The sequence below is a fragment of the Carcharhinus amblyrhynchos genome, chromosome 7 (genome assembly GCF_965287045.1).
Source record: "Carcharhinus amblyrhynchos chromosome 7, sCarAmb.v2.hapA, whole genome shotgun sequence".
Lineage (NCBI taxonomy): Eukaryota > Metazoa > Chordata > Chondrichthyes > Carcharhiniformes > Carcharhinidae > Carcharhinus > Carcharhinus amblyrhynchos.
In genome coordinates, this window is record NC_137330.1 from 91757489 (window position 1) to 91777859 (window position 20371).

Below are 20371 nucleotides of genomic sequence, written 5' to 3' on the forward strand. Positions count from 1 at the left end.
TGGAATCTAACTTGTCTGCTAGTAACATCAGCTGGAATCGTAACAAAGACAGGGGCTCATCCAGGATCTATCATTATATGATGGGATCTCTTGTGGGATTGGAAGCTCTTGAATATGGTGGGATCTTTGAATCTTTGAAAGTACACAGAGGGACTGAGATACAGGACACAGGAATTGGAGTTGATGTGAGGTTTGTCATATAAGTTGGAATATGAAATAGCCTTGGAATTTGTTAAGATCTCTCTGAAGATGTAACTCTGACTGGTTTACAAAAGGTAGCTAAGGAAAAAGGAAATGACAGGTTAGTTGCTGTTTGAGTCACCCACAGGGGCAAGGAAAACAAGTATAGTTGAGAAAACAACACTGCATTTAAAATAGGAAGGGAAACTAGAGAGACCACATTCTCCAAGAAGTGAAACACTTGCATTAACTAAGATTCAGGTCTAAATGAAGAAACTTTAAAAGGAGGCAATGGGAAAAGAAAAGGAAAATGAGAGAGCAAATTCAAAGACAGCAAGCAGAAAGGTAGGAATGAGGAAAGACAAGGTAATGAAAAGACAGGGGCAAGATGATTTGATTTGTTTTATTATTGTCACATGTACTGGTGTACAGTGAAAATTATTGTTTCACTGTACAAAGCATACCATACATAGAGAAGGGAAGGAGACAGTGCAGAATGCAGTGTTACAATAATAGCTAGAGTGTAGAGAATGATCAACTTAATACGAGGTAGGTCCATTCAAAAGTGTGGTAACAGCAGGGAAAAAGCTGTTCTAGCGTCAGTTGGTATGTGATCCCAGGTTTTTGTAACTTTTTCCCGACGGAACAAGGTGGAAGAGAGTGCATCCAGTGTGCGTGGAGTCCATGATTATGCCGGCTGTTTTTCCAAGGCAGCGGGAAGTGTAGATGGAGTCAATGATTGAAGGCTGGTTTGCGTGATGGTCTGGGCTGCGTTCACAACCCTTTGTAGTTTCTTGTGGTCTTGGACAGAGCAGAAGCCATACCAAGCTGTGATACATTCAGAAAGAATGCATTCTATGGCACATTTGTAAAAATTGGTGAGAGTCATTGTGGACTTGCCGAATTTCCTTAGTCTTCTGAGAAAGTAAATGGGTTGGTGGGCTTTCTTAACAATAGTGTCGGTATGGAGGGACCAGGACGGGCAAGAGAAGGAGAAGGAAAAGAAAAGAAAATTGGAAATGCGAAAATTTGACCTCTACAGAGAATAGGTAGTAAAGGAGGAAAGAGAAGGATAAAGAAAGGAATCTTGTAATGTGTTACCTTTACAAATCTTCATATATGAGTAAATATATAATTGAAGTGAAGGAGTAGTATATTGTCTTGTTCATTAAATGTTTTATCCTTTTGTTAAAAGTTCATCAGCTGAATGCTGTGACTCTGCCTTCCACATATTCAAACAAAAAATAAAAATTAGGATCTGTCAAGCCAGGTTGCACTTTGGAATCTGACTTTTCCAGCAGCCACATCACCTAGGATCATAACAATGTCCAAGTACACATGTAGAGAACACTCATCTGAGTTAAGTGCCACAGCATTGCTGCTATACAAGGAACCATAAACCACTTTGATTATCTGCCTCAGGTGAAGATATGTAAGAGGTAAAAGATGTTTTCATTCTGAGAATGAAAACTAGGCTCAGTGCCCATTGTTAGGCTGACATTTAATTTGGCACATGAGTTTTTAAAAATCAGAACAGTGTTTTTAGAAAAAATTGCAGTCCTTTTTAACAAGCCTCTCAAATATGCTTTTATTGTAAATGCCCTTTCCAACAGGTCTACTGACTGTGCAAAGAATGTTGTTTAAGAAGAATATTTTGTTGGTAACTTGCTGCATTTTCATCTTGTTTAGCAATACAGTAATGAGAATGACACCGTGACATTTTAATGAGCCACTTGCACTGTTTGATCTTTATTCCAATATTTACCAAGACCAAGTAGGCAACTGATGCAAATGTTAAATACCGAGGATGCTGGAAATCTGAACTTAAAACAGAATAAGTGAGAAGTGCAACAGCTTCTGTGGAGGGGGAAAAAAATAGCAGATGCCACAAAACTTGGAAGTGTTGTGAACTGTGAAGAGGATAGCGATAGACTTCAAGAGGATATATGCACTGACTGGTGCAATGGGTAGACATTTGGCAGATGAAATTTGATGAAGTAAATGTTTAGTAGGAAGGAAGGGAAGCGATGTGAAAATAAAGGGTACCATTCTAAAGAGTGCAGGAACAGAGAAACCGGAGGATTTAGATGCATGAATTGCTGAAGAAGCAGGTTGAGAAAATGGTTAAAAATCTGATAAGAACCTATGTTTTAAATTAAATTTTTAATGTACAAAGAGGTTATGATGAACTTTCACAAAACGCATGTTTGGCCTTAGCTGAAGTATTGGCTGAGATGTCATGCAGAGGTGGTGGATCTGTCTGGCCGTAAAAGCCAAGAGTCTATTTGAAGTGAATCTTGCAATTTATGGTTTCCACGCCTTTGAAGCAGGAGGTCCCATCTCCAAGAACTGACGGTCACTCAGAGAGACAGGCAGCTTTCCAGTCCCAGCAGTGTGACTGGGAGTCGTGACCACTGCCGGGGTGAGTGATCCTGGAAAAGGCTTGGAGCTCGGGTAAGTAGGATCAGGGGTCACTGGGGCCAATCAGGCAACCACTGGTGAGGTAGAAGGGGTCAATCGCAAGGGTAAGGGAGGTCTTCTACCAAAGCTGACCTGTGGTGCTGAGGGGGCTGTATAGGTGGGGATCACAGGGTGACAGCTCAAAAGGGACCTCCCCTTTTATCTCTTATTGGAGGTTGCCAGATCTTATTTGGTGGCCTCACCAGGTGATGGAGTAGCTGTCCTGTCAGTGGTAAAATACCAGAGGAGATGGGAAGGGCATGGGCATGGCAGCCACTGCCATTCCACCCAATGCTATGCCCCTTCCTACCGCTCTCCTTCCCATAGCCTGCCGGCATAAAATTGCAGCCATTCGGTTGGATTTTTACCCCCTCCCCCATTGTGTGTTTTATGGTAGCAGAGGCAGCGTTGGCAATGGCAGGATCTCCCTGTCCCACTGCTGTCAATGAGGTTTCTCATTATTTGCACCCTCTGCCACCGAGAAACTACCTCAGGGTGAACTGCTGACACAAGGAATGGCCACCACCCTTAACAAGCCAGCTACCATTGAGAAGGTCAGGCAGCCTTTAAATAGTGCAGGCTAACTGAGAATCACACAAGCCACAGACACACCTTGGACTGCCTCTGAGCATGCAACAAGTCAGCTGATGTTCACCACTGGTCTGCAACCATGCCCCTCCACCCCCCACTTCATTTATTCATTTGTGGGACATGGGTATCACTGACTGGCCAGCATTTATTGCCCATCCCTAGTTGCCCAAGGATAGTTTAGAGTCAACCATATTGCTGTGGCTCTGGAGTCACATTAGGCCAGACCAGGTAAGGACAGCAGATTTCCTTCCCTAAAGTACATGAATGAATCCAAATGGGTTTTTCCGACAGTCAACAATGGTTTCATGGTCAACAGTAGGTTCTTAATTTCAGATTTTTTTTATTGAATTCAAATTCCACTATCTGCTGTGGCAGGATCCAAAGCCAGGTCCCCAGAACATTAGCTGACTTTCTGTATTAATAGTCTACCAATAATACCACCAGCCCATCACCTCTCCTTTAAATGAACTGGGCATTTAAATGAATGGGCAGCACAAAGTTTGTGTGCTGCCCACGTCATCTTGACTGGGCTGTGGGAGTGGTGGGGGGGGGTGGGATGATGGAGGGAGGTAGAGGGGGGATAAATTTGCAGCGCAAATGCTTTGTGCCTGAATTTAGCCTTAAAATCTAAGCAGTGCCTGAAGCTGGCAAAACGTTGACACCCATGTTTCATCCGTGGGATATCCATAAGCATCATTATGATCTTAATTAAGTTTAACGTTGAAGTGTTTTAAAGGGGAAAATGAAAAAGAAGTGCAGAATATAATTTTTTCCTCCAGGAGAGAAAAGGACCACGCTATAGCTCATTCAGTACAACTGATCCCATGCCTAAATGAGTGCACAAATATGTATATTGTCATCTTGCTCATTTGCAAACAAACACTAAGTGCATCATCAAACTCACTTTCATGAAAATGGCGATCCATTAAAGAATGTTTATTTCCATATAGTTTGATCATTTCAGCAAATTATAATGAGTATATGATCTTACAGTACAATTATAATGCTTTCAATCTGATTTGAGCTCCACAAACAATTGCACCTCAAATGAGTGGGGTTCTTGAAATGATCAGAAATTGCTTCAACTATTTTATAATAATAAGTCTGCCAGCTTGTTTTCCCAGAAATTATGTTCTTTAGCTAAATCTTACATTTGACAAAATCTGATTTGAGCTAAGATTCTCAAAATGTTCTCCTGGGAGAATCTGTGCGAACAATTACCGTGATATTTTTAGAACCATCTCTAATTATTCAGAGAATCCGAGTGCTTTCATCCACTTGCGCTCTGATTATAACTATCTCATTTCTAGCTCATCATTTAGAGGCATTTCGCAATTGTGCAGGAGAGCTTGAAATTATTCGAACTTGGTCATCGTTAAAGAGCTTATTTTCCTTTACTGGAAATGTAAAATATTCAATATCTGAAAAAGAAAACTGATGGAAATGCACAGTTGATCAGTCACCAGCTGAAAGAGCAAACTTAGTGCTATCCCGTACTTTACCATTACTGTTTGGAAGGCTGTAGCTCCCATCCATTGACTCTGACTACACTTCCCGCTGCCTCGGCAAAGCAGCTAGCATAATTAAGGACCGCGCACACCCCGGACATTCTCTCTTCCACCTTCTTCCTTTGGAAAAAAGATACAAATGTTTGAGGTCACATACCAACCCGCTAAAGAACAGCTTCTTCTCTGCTGCTGTCAGATGTTTGAATGGACTTTCCTTGCATTAAGTTGATCTTTCTCTACACCCTAGCTATGACTGTAATGCTACATTTTGCACTCTCTTGTTTCCTTCTCTATGATTGATATGTTTTGTCTGTATAGCGCGCAAGAAACAATACTTTTCACTGTATGCTAATACACGTGACAATAATAAATCAAATCAAATGAAATCAAATAGACAACTTCCACTCATGACTTTCACCCCTTTTTGCTTCTTAGCTCCACCCAATGTTCCAGCTGCTGTCGTTTCATTTTATCTTACCATCACTGGCCTTTCGCAGGGCTCCACACGAACTCAACATAGGATTTAAGGACTGTGCCTCAGTCTATCCCTGGATGTTGAGCTGCCCCCTGGTCTGAGCATATGTATCAGCAACTCAAGTAGCAGATTTAAATTCTCCAAATCGCCCCTTTTATTGAATTTGCTCCATCAATCCTCATCTCACAATCCCTGACTACTCACCCATCCCTCATAGTTTTCATGCTATCTGACCGTGCTAATGGACCCCTTTGCTCAAGCATTGTCCTTATCTCTGTCAAAACCATCAACCACTCCTCCAAACTTCCAGCCTTAATCCATCCATCCTCTGCAATTACTTCCTCATCTATAATCTTACTTTCCAGTCCTGATTCTTCACACAGCTCCAAGCTCTTTTCTGTCAAAATTTCAATTCAATTTCTACTCTGCTCACAGTCCCAGGAATGATTTGACCACAGTTAGGAATGTGAGTGTGGTGTGCATTCCCTCCCAGCTCATCTCAATCTCTGTGTGACAACTACATCATGTTCATTCATTATCTCTCCTCTGCTCTCCAGCTCTGTGGAACTGCTTTCCATGTGCTTTTCTACCTACTTATATGCAGTTGATAATCTTGCGTATTTTCCCTTCCTGCCCCTTGCATTTATATTGTCTTTTCCATGACAACAAGGTGTCTCCAAGCCCTTTCAAGCCAATGAAATACCTCTTGAAATGTCATCACTGGGGTGCTGTAAGAAACTCAGCAGCCAATTTACACAGAGCTAACTCTCACAAACAGCAATGGCATAATGATCAGATTGTCTCTTTTAATGGGGCTAACTGAGGGATAAATTTGTCCAGTACACTGGGGATAATTCCCCAGCTCCTTTTCAATCTATTGCCCTGGGATAATTCAGGTGGAAAGGCCGATGGGGCCCTCATCACAAGTAAAAAACCATACCTCCCGTACTGCAGTGGAGCACCAGCCTTGAATTTTGTCCTGATGTCTTGGAGTGGGGCATGAACCCGCAGATATGGTATAATGTGGATAAATGTGAGGTTATCCACTTGGGTGGCAACAATAGGAAGACAGATTATTATTTGAATGGGTGTAAATTGAGAGAGGAGGATACTCAGCGAGACCTTGGTGTCCTTGTGCATCAAGTCACTGAAAGTAAGCGTGCATGTACTGCAGGCAGTAAATAAAGTAAATGGTATGTTGGCTTTCATAGTCAGAGGATTTGAGCATAGGAACAGGTATGTTTTACTACAATCGCATAGGGTGTTGGTGAGGTTACATCTGGTGTATTGTGTGTAGTTTTGGTGTCCTTATCTGAGGAAGGATGTCCTTGCTATAGATGGAGTGCAGCGAAGGTTTACCAGGCTGATTCCTAGCAGATATGTCATATGAGGAGAGGCTAAGTTGGTTAGAATTATATTCATTGGAGTTTAGAAGAATGAGAGGGAATCTCATAAAACTTATGAAATTTTAACAGGATTAGAGAGGATTGATTTAAAAAAGTATGTTTCCGATGGTGGAGGAGTCCAGAACTACAGGTTATACTTTGAGGTTAAGGGGTAAACTTTTTAGAATTGAAGTGAGGAGACATTTCTTTACCCAGAGAAAGGTGAATCTGTGGAATTCACTACCACAAGAAGTAGTTGAGGCCAAATTGTTGTGTGATTTCTTGAAGGAATTAGTTACAGCTCTTGGGGCCAAAAGGGATCAAGGGAAGGTGGAGTCAGGATATTGAATTTGATGATCAGCCATGATCATAATGAAAGGCGGCGTAGGCTGGAAGGGCTCAATGGTCTGCATCCTGCTTCTATTTTCTATGTCTCTATGCTTTTATGCAAATTACTGGTTGAGACCAGTCTCCTATAAGTTGAGCTGCTGTTAACATCAGCACTCTCAGTTCGTGAGTCTACCATGGATTTATTTTTGGACCCCTTCTTTTCCTCAGCTGTGGGTCTAAGCTTAACTTTTGTGTGTACCACGAGCTCTCCACCACCAGACTCAATCTCATGACCATCCATATGACACTGCATTGCTTGCCATACATCAGCTTATGAATAAGGCACTTCTTCCTTTGACCAGAGAATAGCGATGCCAACATTTTTGGCATCCGTTGCACACTGCTTCCATGGCACTGATTCTGTTTTCCTGAATCAGCCACACACAGAGCCGCCAACCCTCCAGGATGGGCCTGGAGTGTGCAGAAATTGAAGACCAATCTCCAGGACACTGCTGTGAAAAGCCCTGGAGAAAAATCAGTGAGATATTTTAAAACAATCCGTCACTTTTTTTCAACATTTCTCTATCCTGAATATTAATATACTGAAAATGGGAGGGAAAGAAGTTGGCTGAAAGTCAAACATCATCCAATTGTGTTTTGAGTCATTTTGCTGTCCAGTTGGCCTAGTAAGGCAGTGCGTCACAGAATGACTGTGTTGGCTGACTAATGGCTGGAGCATGGGGCAATCTCCACAGATACATTTAATCTTGTTTGGCAACCCTAGCCACTGACTCAGGCTAAACTTATATGCAAAATCTTGGCATCCTGTTTGACACAAGCTGAGCTTCAAATCTCATATCTGATCCATCAGAAGGATCACTTGTTTCCACCTTTGCAACATTGCCTGTCTCCATGAGTACCTGAGCCCCTCCACTGGTAAATCCACAAGACCTGCTTTCTAACGCCAGAATTTTCCACCGCTGAATTGGTCAGCTCTGACGTGGGGTCATCCTTAATTGAAATGTTGGCACTATTCTCTTTCCAGAGATGCTTTCAGACCTGCTGATGTTTTCCAGCGTTTTCTGTTTTTATCTCCCCCGTCATGCTAGGGTCCTGCTGAGGCTCCCATCATTGCTCAGCGTCAAACCTTGGCAGTGCTTTAACGGAGCAGTACCGAGCACCACACAAGGTAACTGGGCTGTAAAGTTCTTTTAAATTCATTCCTGGAACATGGGCGCTGCTGGCTGGCCAGCATTTATTGCCCATCCCTAGTTGCCCGAGGGCAGTTGAGAGTCAACCACATTGCTGTGGACCTGGAGTCAAATGTAGGCCACGTAAGATTCCCTTCCCTAAAGGACAAAAATGAACCAGATGGGTTTTTCCAACAATTGACAATGGTTTCACAGTCATCAGTAGATTCTTAATTCTAGATATCCTTTATTGATTTCAAATTTCACCATCTGCCATGGCAGGATTTGAACCCAGGTCCCCAGAGCATTAGCTGAGTTTCTGGATTAATAGTCTAGCAATAATAGCACTGCGCCATTGCTATGCGTAGTCCTCAGCAGAGAGCAAGGCCTATAAAATGAGGCACACGGGCCCTGGAATAGAGAGTGAGGAAGCCGCTACAATGACCTCTCTTTTCCATGATGAAACCCAGGCTCACTGCCGCCAATCCCCAAGACCTGTCACCATCATTCCAACGGCTGTCCCGAGAAGCATTGGTAGGCAGATCAAGTCAATAGGAAATGAACAGCTGGACAGCTGGACATGTAGCAGACAGGAAGGGAGTTATGCAGAGGCAGTCCCAGAAGGTGGAGGGGGTGAGTCTGATGTTGTGGGTTGCAGCACCGGATTTTGTGTTCTTCACTGTTGCAATTCTGTCCGTGCATTTTCCAGTGGGATTGTAAAAGAGAATTTTGGCCAAGGTACTGACAGTGAGGCAACCCTGGGAGTGTGGCTCCAACTGTGGCTATATAAGACCATAGACCCACATCAAGGAAAAAATGTTCATACTCAAGGATCTAACCTATATATCTCTTGATTTCTAATTAACCCTATGTTCTATTCCATCCTTTCCAGATTGCATTATTAGAAATTCATTTTTTGAAGGGTAATTTATTCATAATTTATAGCGGTGGAGCATGTGACTTGGTTCACAAACACATTATCATTAAAAGGATGCATGAGGTGGTTACTCTTGCACAAATTACAAAGCTCAGTGGCTGTTCTGGCAGAGCACAATGTGTTGGCACATTGGCAATTAGGAAAAAGGCAGAGGAGGAGATGGCTGGGACTGCGCTAAGGAGGAAGGAAAGCACTGTGTCATCATTATGTCAAAAAATTTACACATCAGTGACTTGCCTCGCAGACAATTAGAAGTCGAGTGGAACTGCCATTTCAAAACTGCTTAGGGCCGGAATTTATTTTCAAGCAGATTCAGGTAAGACTGTCTAGACCACTCTATCTCTTTTCACTTAACTGCAATGTTATGAAAATGCTGTCCTGCGGCCCATTCCCTGTTCTCTGCCAGCCAACAAAAGGAGCCAGCCACGGCGAACCAAAAATTAAAAACTTCAAAAATTCTCTCAATTTTTTTAACTGCTCTTTGCAGCTGGGCGGCAAATGATTTTTGCAAATGCCATCAGTAAATGTCGGGACCACTGAGTCTGAGGGCTAACGAACAAATGCATCACAGTGGCAATGTTAGAAGTAAACGGACAAAAGATCATAGAATCATACATCGCAGAAGAGGCCCTTTGGCCCATCAAGCCTGCTCCAACATATTAGAAACATCTGAACTCTGATCTAATCCCATTTGCCAGCACTTGGTCCTCGTCCTGAATGATATGCCAAGTGTTCATCCAAATACTTTTTAAAGGAGAGGAGAGAATTTGCCTCCACCACCTCCCAGGCAGCACATTCCAGACCATCACCACCCTCCGGTAAAAAAGCTTTTCCTCACAATCCTCCTAAATCTTCTGCCCGTCACTTTGAATCTATGTCTCCTGTCAATGGTGATTGACCCTTCAACAAAGGAAAATAGTTATAAAGTCATAGAGTAATAGAGGTTTACAGCATGGAAACAGACTCTTCGGCCCAACTTGTCCATGCTGCCCTTTTTTTAAGCCCCTAAGCTTATCCCAATTATCCACAGTTGACCCATATCCTTCTATACCCATTGTACCCATGTAACTGTCTAAATGCTTTTTAAAATATAAAGTTGCACCCGCCTCTACTATTACTTCTGGAAGCTTGTTCCAGGCACTCACCACTCTCTGTGTGAAAATATTGCCCCTCTGGACACTTTTGGAAGTCTCCCTTCTCACCTTAAACCTTTGCCCTATAGTTTTAGATTCCCCCACCCTTGGGAAAAGATATTGACTATCTAGCTCATGTGTGCCTCTCATTATTTTATAGACCTCTATAAGATCACCCCTCAGCCTTCCATGCCCCAGAGAAAAAAGTCCCAGTCATCCAGCCTCTCCTTATAACTCAAACTAATAAGGCCCAGTAACATCCTAATAAATCTTTTCTGCAATCTTTCCAGTATAATAATATACTTTCTATAATAGGACGGCCAGAACTGCACAGTATTTCAATTGTGGCCGTACTAATGTCTTGTACAACTTCAACAAGACGTCCCAGCTCCTGTATTCAATGTTCTGACTGATGAAACCAAGCATGCCAAATGCTTTCTTTACCACTCTGTCCATCTGTGACTCCACTTTCATGGAGCTATGAACATGTGTTCTTAGATCTCATTGTTCTGTAATTCTCCCCAATGCCCTGCCATTAACTCCTTCTCCACTCTGTCCATGTCTCTCTTAATCTTGTACACATCGATCAGATTACCCCTCAGTCTTCTCTGCTCCAATGAAAATAACCCAAGCCTGCCCAACCTCTCTATAAGGATATATAAGGATGAATGCTTATTGTCTGGAATCATCGCACACTGGATATGAAGAGCAAATGTGGTTTTCAGAGGAAGGAGAGTTAAGGATTGGGAATAATTGGACGGGTGCACAGACGTCATTCAGCAACCTTGCATGTATTCTGTTCATATTTTCCTGAAACACCCAAGTTTAAGACAATTATTTCAATTTAAGTAACAAAACTTGAAATGATTTGAGAAACAGGGAAATACAGTTGTTTGGAGCCTAATGCAAAGTACAGACTGAGGTGCTTGAGGGCACAAAATTGAAGCACTACAGGAGTTCTGCTCTCAATCATCGGCAAAATGATAGATGGGGTCACCAACAGTGTTATCAAGTGGCACTTTCTAACCTGCTGATGCTCTGTATGGGTTCAGCAAGGATCTCTCTGCTCCTCACCTTCATTATCACCTTGGACTAAATATGGACAAAAGAGCTGATCTCAAGTGGTGAGTGAGAGTGACTGCCCTTGACGTCAGGGCTGCATTTGGCTGAGTGTGGCATCAAGGAGCCCTAGAAAAACTGGAGCCAATGGGAATCAGGGAGAAAATTCACGCTTGGTTTGAGTCATACCAACAAAAAGGAAGACTGTTGTATTTAGAAACATAGAAGGTAGGAACAGGAGGAGGCTATTTGGCCCTTTGAGCCTGCTCCGTCATTCATTACAATCATGACTGATCATCCAACTCAATAGCCTAATCCTACTTCTTCCTTATAACCTTTGATCCCATTCACTCCAAGTGCTATATCCGGCTGCCTCTTGAATACATTCAATGTTTTGGCATCAATTACTTCATATGGTAATGAATTCCACAGGTTCATCACTCTTTGGGTGAAGAAATGTCTCCTCACCTCCGTCCTAAATGGTCTACTCTGAATCCTCAAACTGTGATCCCTGGTTGTGGACTCCCCCATCACTCGGAATATCCTCCCTGCATCTACGCTGTCTAGAATTTTAGAATTTTATAAGTCTCAATGAGATCCCCCCTCATTCATCTGAACTCCAGTGAAAACAATACTAATCTAATCAAGCTCTCCTCATACAGTCCCGCCATCCCTCGAAGCAGCCTGGTAAACCTTCGCTACACTTCCTCGACAGCATGAACATCCTTCCTCAGAAAGGGCGACCAAAACTGCACACAATACTCTAGGTGTGGCCTCACCAAGGCCATGTATAATTACAACAACACATCTCTGCCTTCTTGTTTTTGCTTCCAAAGTGAATAACCTCACATTTATCCAAATTGTACAGCATTGCCATTGGTTTTCCCACTCACCCGATGTGTCCCGCTCATTCTGAAGGATCTCTGCATCTTCGTCATAGTTCACCCTACCAATTAACTTGATATCATCTGCAAACTTTGAGATGTTGCATTTTGTTGCCTCATCCAAATCATTTATATTGTGAATAGCTGGGGTCCCAGCACCAATCCCTGTGGCACTCCACTAGTTACTACCTGCCAATTCAAAAAGCACCCATTAATTCCTAGTCTTTATTTCCTCTCTGCCAACCAGCTTTCTATCCATCTCAATATACTTCCCTCAATCCCATGCACTTTAATATTGCACAATATTCTCTAATGCGGGACTTTGTCAAACACTTTCTGAAAGTCCAAATACATCACATCTACTGGCTCCCCCTTGTCAACTCTACTAGTTATATCTTCAAAGAATTCTAACAGATTTGTCAAGCATGATTTTCCCTTCATAAATTCATGCTAACTCTGTCTGATCCTGCTTTCTAAGTACTCTACTTTAAAGGCAGCATGGTAGCACAGTGGTTAGCACTGCTGCCTCACAGTGCCTGGAACCTGGGTTCGATTCCTGGCTTGGGTCACTGGCTGTGTGGACTTTGCACGTTCTCCCCATGTTTGCACAGGTTTTCTCCCATAGTCTGAAAGACGCAGTAGTTAGATGCATTGACCTGAATAGGTGCTGTAGTGTGTCAGTTAGGGGAATTTCACAGTAACTTCATTGCAATATTAATGTAAGCCTTACTTGTGACTAATAAATAAACTTTAACTTTGATTATGGATTTGAGAATTTACCCCACTATTGATGTTAGGTTCACTGGTCTATAATTCTGTTTTCTCTCTACCTCCCTTTTTGAATATTGGAGTAACATTAGCTACCCACCATCGGGATCATCCTCCCTGCATCTACCCTGTCTAGTCTTGTTAGAATTTTATAAGTCTCAATGAGATGCCCCCTCATTCGTCTCAGCACCAGCAAAAACAATCCTAATCTAATCAATTTCTCCCGATACATCAGTCTCGCCATCCTTGGAATTAGTATGGTAAAACTTCACAGCACTCCCCCAAAAGCAAGAACATCCTTCCTTAGAAAAGGAAACCAAAATTGCATACAATATTCTAGGTGTGGCCTCACCAAGCCCTGTATAATTGCAGCAACACATCCCTGCTCCTGTACTAGAAACTTCTCGCAATGGAGGCCAACATGCCATTTGCCTTCTTTACCGCCTGCTTCACCTGCATGCTTATCTTCAATGACTGATGCATAAGGCCACCCAGGTCTCGCTGCACACTGCCCTTTCCCAATTTACAGCCATTCAGGTAGTAATCTGCCTTCTTGTTTTTGTTTCCAAAGTTAATAGCCTCATATTTATCCAAATTATACTGCATCTGCCATTGATTTGCCCACTCACCCAACCTGTCCAGATTATTCTGAAGGATCTCTGCATCCTTATCACAGTTCACCCTCCCACCCAACTTGGTATCAACTGCAAACTTTGAAATGTTACATTTTGTTCCCTCTTCCAAAACATTTATATTGTGAATAGCTGGGATCATGGAACTGATCCCTGTGGCACTCCACTAGTTACTGCCTGCCAATTTGAAAAGCACCCATTAATTCCTACTCTTTGTTTCCTGCCAACCAGCTTTCTATCCTTCTCAATACACTTCCCCCAGTTCCATGCACTTTAATTTTGCGCAATAATCTGTTATGCGAGACTTCATCAAATGCTCTCTGTAAGTCCAAATATACCAGATCGACTGGCTCTTCCTTGTAAACTCTACTAGTTATATCTTCAAGGAATGCACTATGAGTGTATGCACACCACAAGAAGGCAGCTTAATACCACCTCCTCAATAAATGCTGGTCTTGCCAATGATGCTTTTATCCTTTGAAAGAATAAAGAAACAAACTCATTGGCTGGAGATTGCAGTTACAGTGTAACAGATTTACATGTTGCAATGCTATGTAATACACATATTTTTCGCACTACATGTGTTATTTTGATTCTAAAATGGTGAATTGTGCTGGATATTATATTGATAAGGGCAAAAAAAAGTATTTGGATGATCAAGTGGCACATCATAACATTCAAGCTATGGACCAAATGTTGACAGAAGTTATCAGTTGGGAGTTTGGGTGTTTCTAATGTGTTGATGCAGACTTGATGGGCCGAAGGGCCTCTTCCATACTGTATGATTCTGAGATTTGGGTGGCTGTAGGATGCATCTGTCAGAATTATGCAGAATAGGTAAATTGTGATTCCAATTGACTTAACCGCAGTGCTGCCATTTTGTAGCCTGATACATTGGTCCATTCCACCACTGAAGCTCGCGTAGTGGATTATGTTGAGCAGCTTGAAGTATCATACGCCAGGGCTATTCAAAGAGATTATCAACTACTTCCAACCTGTCAAGGGCAATAAAAATTGATTTGATTTGATCTATTATTGTCACATATATCAACATACAGTGAAACGTATTGTTTCTTGTGTGCTATACAGGCAAAACACACCGTTCATAGAGAAGGAAAGGAGAGAGTGCAGAATGTAGTGTTACAGTCATAGCTAGGGTATAGAGAAAGATCAACTTAATGCAAGTCCATTCAAAAGTCTGACAGCAGCAGAGAAGAAGCTGTCCTTGAGTGGGTTGTTTCATGATCTTGGACTTTTGTATCTTTTTCCTGAAGAAGAAGGTGGAAGAGAGAATGTCCAGGTTGTGTGGAGTTCTTAATTATGCTGGCTGCTTTGCTGAGGCCGTGAGAAGTGTCGACGAGTCAATGGATGGGAGCTAGTTTGTCTGATAGATTGGGCTACATTCACGACCTTTTGTAGTTTCTTGCCGTCTTGGGCAGAGTGGGAGCCATACCAAACTGTGATATAACCAGAGAGAATGCTTTCTATGGATGCATCTGTAAAAATTGGTGAGAGTCGTGGCTGACGTGCCCAATTTCCTTAGTCTTCTGAGAAAGTAGAGGCATTTGTGGGCTTTCTTAACTATAGTGTCGGCATGAGGGGAACCAGGAAATGTTGTTGGTAATCTAGACACCTAAACACCTGAAGCTCTTGACACTTTCTACTTCATCCCCATTGATGTAGACAGGGACATGTTCTCCTTCATGCTTCCTGAAATCGCTGACATTCTCCTTTGTTTTGTTGACATTGAGGGAGGGATTATTGTGGCTGCACCAGTTCAGCAAATTCTCTATCTCATTCCTGTATTCTGTCTCATTGTCTGCGATCCGACCCACTACGCTGGCCTAGCCAGCAATGCCCACATCCTGTAAAAAAGTAAACAATGGTTAGTTGCTGATTTTTACTCATTGTTGCTGAGGCAAGTACGGGCGGGGACAATGTTTGCATTGTCAATTAAAGCAACTGAAGTATTGTTATGAATGGCGGTGGGAGGGGAGGAGGGGGATATGGTACTTTAGCTGAGGCAGCCTGATTTCTCCCCTCACCACCCCTTCGTAAACAGACAGGTGTTTTTTGATTTTTCATTTCCCCCTTTATAAGCAGTGGCATATTTGCCAACCCCTTGGTTTTGGTGTGACCCAATTTTCTATTGCCCCACGGCAAACTGAAAATAGGATAAACTTAGAGGGTTGCTTTATTTCACTCACAATATAGGAAGAAAGTTTGCAATGTTCCATCAATGCCTGCTGCATTCCCCGCCCCCTCCGTCCTACCACCCTAACGCCCACTCCCCCCAGCTTTTTTGCATTCATGCAGTAAAAGAGCAATAACGAAAAGGAAGAGGTACAGAGCAATGATTACAGCGAAAATATGAATCATTGTTTCACATAAATCCAGAATCAACAATTCAATTGTGTATTACTCCACACAGGTCAGCAGTCCAGTACTAATCCAAACATTCAAACCTTGACAGAGCTCTGGTTCTGATCTGCTGTTTTCTAGATGGAAGATAGCAGACATAAATTTGCAACTCCATTAGTCAATTTTGCATATTCCAGCTACTTGGGGGCAGGGTGGGGTCATGTGACTTCCACCTCTCCACTTTGACTTTGACCAAGAATGTATATTCCCTAGTCTAGATTCTTGAGACTGTTAGTGCTTCAACCAGAGATCTAGGAGTACAGGTTCATAGCTCCTTGAAAACGGGGTCACAGGTGAACAGAATGGTGAAGAAGGCATTCGGCATGCTTGGTTTCATTGGTCAGAATATTGAATACAGGAGTTGGGACGTCTTGTTGAAGTTGCATAAGACATTGGTAAGGCCACACTTGGAATCCTGAGTCCAGTTCTAGTCACCCTATTATAGAAAGGATATTATTAAAATAGAAAGAATGCAGAAGAGTTTTGTTAGGATGGTACCAGGGCTAGATGGTTTGAGTTATAAGGAGAGGCTAGGTAGCCTGGGACTCTTGTCTGCAGTGTAGAAGGCTGAGGGGTGATCTTTTGGAGGTCTATATAATGATGAGGGGCATAGATCAGCTAGATAGTCAATATCATCACCCAAAGATATGGGGGGGTCTAAAACTAGAGGGCATAGGTTTAAGGTGAGTGGGAGAGATACAAAAGTGTCCAGAGGGGCAATTTTTTCACACAGAGGGTGGTGTCTGCGACAAGCTGCCAGAGGTAGTAATGGAAGCGGGTACAATTTTGTCGTTTAAAAAGTGTTTAGACAGTTATCTGGGTAAGATGATTATAGAGGGATATGGGCCAAATGTGTGCATTTGGGACTAGCTTAAGGGTTTTTTTAAAAAGGGCAGCATGGACAAGTTGGGCCAAATGGCCTGGTTCCATGCTATAATCCTCTCTGACCTCTATTAAGAATTTCAAAAAATGTTTTAGGTCCTTTGTCCTAGCAGACTAGTCTCCATTAGCCAGGCTTGATTTAAGAAATGTAAATTGCCATTGTATAATTCTTTTGTAAATTGGTCTTTTGTTGCTCACCTGGTCATTAGAGTATCTTTGGAGATAACAAGGTAGCAGCTTCTCTAAATGCCAAAAAATTCCTTTTGTTTCAGTTATAGCTAGCTAGGGGTATCACAGAGGCACAGTGGTTAGCACTGCTGCCTCACAGTTCCAAGGACCCAGTTCGATTCCTGGCTTGGGTCTCTGTCTGTCTGGAGTTTGCATGATCTCCCTGTGTCTGTGTGGGTTTCCTCTGAGTGCTCCGGTTTCCCCCCTCAGTCCAAAAATGTGTGGATTAGGTTGATTGGCCATGATAAATTGCCCCTTAGTGTCCTGGGATGTGTATGTTAGAGGGATTAGTAGGATAAATGTGTGGGGCTACAGGAAGAGGGCCTGGGTGGGGTTGTTGTCAGTGCAGACTCGATGGGCCGAATGGCCTCCTTCTGCACTGTAGGGTTTCTATGATTCTATGACTCTATGATGGCCATGGCTTGGATCATTTTATACTCTTGTTATTAAAGTCTTTGTCCTGATTTGAAAGATTAATAAATTAGCCAGGATGATATATAGATTTTATAGAAAAGAATGTGGTCCTAGACCTCCCCTAGCAGTATTGTGAAAGGTGCTGAATTCCTTATTTCTGTCTTCAAGGATTTTATTGACCGCTTGCCCCCAGGCATGTAGCTTTGATCTCCCTTGGCTCACATTATGACAGGGAGAATGAGTAGAGCTGACACAGAGTAAATCAAACTATCAAAGAGGGTGCAGTGGGAGAAAGGCCTTTAGCAAGAGGCTATGCCTAGCCAGGGTCTTCAGTGAGTTATTTTCTATTTTAACCCTCACCATGGAATAGTGCATAATATATTCCTGCTTCACTAAGCAAGTGCAAATTAGAAAAGGATACTGCTCATTACCCACACACCCACACACATAGCCATCACACACACACACACTTATACACACACATAGCCATCACACACACACATCCACCCACACACCTACCCACACTCACACATCCACACACACCCACACACACACAACAATATTAAAATTAAGGCGAATCCAATGAAGAAAAGTAAATTAATTTATGGTTAAGTGTTGTTTGATTGTACTTGAGGCTTAGATTTTAATTGCTGCGCTGATTGAGCTTAGTTTGTTATTTTAATGCAATTTAGATGTAGAAGATGTTGTAATTATTAAGACATCGTGGTTCAATGGTAGCTTTCTATTTGAATTGGCTTCTCGAACCCTTATCCCTGGAAACAGAGAGAAGGAGAGAAAGCAGCTCTCAGCCTGTTCCCTCTGCTGAAGACTTTCTTGATGCCAGCCATATCATTTGCAATCTCTCTGGAGAGATCAGAGCTGTGGCACTGGAGGAGAGAAAACCCAGTATGCAGGTGGGATTGTGGAGAGGGATGTTGGCAGTGGGATGATTGAGGAGTTTGAGGCTATGGGAGAGCTTGGCTGCAATTCTGCAATTTCTGGCAGATGAGGAGTGTTCTAAAAGTCTTTCTGGAACTGATTGTTCCTGTCTCCCTTCCACTGATAAACCAGAGTAACCCATGCAGCAACTGATAATTTAGATCAGGCATCCGTCTGCACTGTGGGCGTCGGGTTTAAACATGTTAATAAATTGTCTGACCTCTCGATGGTGGGATACTGACAAAACCCAGAACCAATGCAACGAAAATGACAATTGGTGTGTATGCATCAAGTTGGGATTGTGTTGATCATTTTTTAACTCTAAGCACTCACTCCCCTGATCCTCCAGTAGCACCACACTCTAACCAGCTGGACTAATTCAAAACAACAGGAAATGGAGTCAATTAGAATATTGATGTGGATGCCAGAAAACTGAAGAACAACTAAAATCATTCTCAAATTTTAAAAAAGGGGGGGCAGAGTTGACCCAAGTAATTACAAGGTACTTAACTTAATATCTATGGTAGAGAATATGTTAGAGCCTTTGATTAATAAAATGAGTTATTTTGTCATGATAACATAACTGTTTATAAGACCTTGCTGCGCACAAATTAGCTGATACTCTTAATTAGAACATTGACCATTGCTGAAATTCTCCCTTCTTACCCGCCACGGCACTAGGAGCAGGCGATACAGAAAATTTGGGTGGGAATTTCTGGTCTTGGGGTGAGTACAGCTGGACAACCCTGCCCTATATTTCAGAAATAACTAATCTGTCATGGAACACCTTGGGCGGTTGTGAGGTCAAGAAACATGCTAAAGAACTCTAAGCAATTTTCTTTATTATTACCACAGGGAGGTATTAGTAGCCAATACTCCCATCTAGATACACCAGTGAGAAATAAGAACATCTTCATTTGCAAGAATGACTGTAGTTGAGATATTTTAAAGCTTGTTTGGATGAAAAATTGGTTATGATAAAAAGGAAGCATTTTTTCTCCTGCTGAATCATTTCATTGCTCCTATTCATTCTGCCACAATATACAAGGGGATAAATAGCAAGTTCACTCTCAGAAGATAGCCCCACTTGTCTAAGTGCATAATTGACCCACAACTGATGTGAGATCTGGCACTCCTCTCTGAGGGAGAGGTTCAGCCACAGTTTGTATATCCCAGCCCTCCAAATTATTCACCTATTTGATGTCATCAGAGTTACAAATCGATCAAAATGGCTCTTTGGGACCACCAACAGTCAGGGGCCTTGCACAAATCCAATTTGCATCAAGGTATCGTATTGTAGGTACTATTACTATTTTATTACTATTTTCTATCTTTGAAGGAGGAAATGAATTTGTGACCACAAGGACATTAGGGCCAGGATTCTCCAGCCATTCATGCTGGTGGGATTCTGTGGTCCCGCCAGCAACACCCTTGCCTGTGGGTTTTTTTAATATACTTCCATGGGATGTGGGCGTCACTAGCTGGGCCAGCATTTATTGCCCATCCCTGAGGGCATTTAAGAGTCAACCACATTACTGTGGATCTGAAGTCACACGTGGGTCAGACCGAGTAAGGACAGCAGATTTCCTTTCCTAAAGGACGTTAGTGAACCATGTATTTTTACAACAATAGTTTCATGATCATCATTAAACTTTTAATGCTAGATTTTTATTGAACAAAAATCTCATCAACTGCCATTAATGGGAGTTGAACGCAGGCCTCCAGAGCTTTCCCCTGGGTCTCTGGATTGCTAGTCCAGCAACAATACCACCAAGCCACTGACTCCCCATTCATTAATGGGAAACATGTGGCTGGAAGGCCGGAAAACCTTGCCCAAGAATTCTTCTGCTCTTCTACAGAATAGTACTTTGAAATCTTTTAAATTTACCCAACAGAACAAGGTTTCAATCCACACGCTTGCTTTTCAAATCCCTCCAAGCCTTGTAGCTCCCTGT